General features: G+C 40.9%; 1 protein-coding gene across 1 annotated transcript in view; it reads left to right on the plus strand.

The window, feature by feature from the left end:
* Nucleotides 1-1,201, plus strand: part of LOC104997090 (dedicator of cytokinesis protein 11-like) — a 7,478-nt gene that overhangs the window by 1,556 nt on the left and 4,721 nt on the right. The window lies entirely within an intron of this gene.

The raw sequence follows: 1,201 nt of genomic DNA on the forward strand, positions 1-1,201 counted from the left end.
AGGAGACACAGGTGCGATCCCTGGTCCAGGAGGATTCCACATGCTGTGGGGAAACTCAACCTGTGCACCACAGCTACTGCACTGGCGCTCTAAACCCCACACACCACAACTAGACAGTACTCACTGCTCATTGCAACCTGAGAAAGTCCGCAAGCCACAGCAAAGAAGATCAAGTGGAGCCAAAAATAAAAATAAATGAGATTTAAAAAAAAAAAATCATCTTATGACACATTTCACTCTTAAGATAGCCTTAGTTCAGTAGCTATATTTGCAGTGATGTAGGTTTAGGAGAGATGCCTTGATCTAAAGATGATCCATCCCACTAGACCCTGCCAAGGCAAGGATGAGAAAGGTTCCAGCAAGAGAGGCTGTTTCTTAGAAACGCATAGTTCCTTATAGACAGAATTGCAGAAGAGCACAATGGGAATGACTGATTGTCCTTAGTCACCATGGGCATGTTCAGGATGAGAGCTGATTTTTACGGTAGGAAAGCCCTTTAACACAGTGCAAGATCTGCAGGCCCCAGAAATACGTACCGAGTGACTGTGATGTGCATGGTGCTCTGCAAAACACTTGATAGCTAACAGGCAGCATTGCCAGAGTGAAAGGCCCTTGGCGATGGTAAAGACACTTCATTTTCCCCCATGAAAATGATCTCTTCACTTTGTAAATTTAGCTGTATCTTATGGAGATGATTTTATCTTGAACATATGCCTTAGACATTTAAAAACAGGTGTGCTTGCAGGTCCAAAATTCATTAACATTTGGCAAAACCTCTCTGCTTCTTATCAGTTTCAGTCTTCTTAAGACCACAGAAGTTTTCTCTTTTGTAGCCAGCAAGTTTTAGGCTTGCTACCACACTACTGATACTATAAATGGAAAGTTATTAGAAAGCCAGGCTTGCAGAAAAACATGCAGTTTTCTGCTTTATGCTGCCTCTGAAAACCTGGCCAACAGGCACTAATGACAAACCACCATCAGGCAGCTGGACTCCTGACCCTCTTTGTAAACAAAATATTTTACTCACTCTTCATAGGCAACAGATAAAAGAAGCAGTTGCTACTTTTAAAATCCTTCTTCTTTCTTAATGTGTGAAGTTGAAAATTTGAAACACTCTTTTACTTGCCAAAGAATAAAATCTGCTTAAGGGCACAAACAATTTAAAGAACAGTGGGCAATATTTTCCAGTATTTTAAATGTA

This window comes from Bison bison, unplaced genomic scaffold (genome assembly GCF_000754665.1).
Source record: "Bison bison bison isolate TAMUID 2011002044 unplaced genomic scaffold, Bison_UMD1.0 scf7180017851849, whole genome shotgun sequence".
Classification (NCBI taxonomy): Eukaryota; Metazoa; Chordata; class Mammalia; order Artiodactyla; family Bovidae; genus Bison; species Bison bison.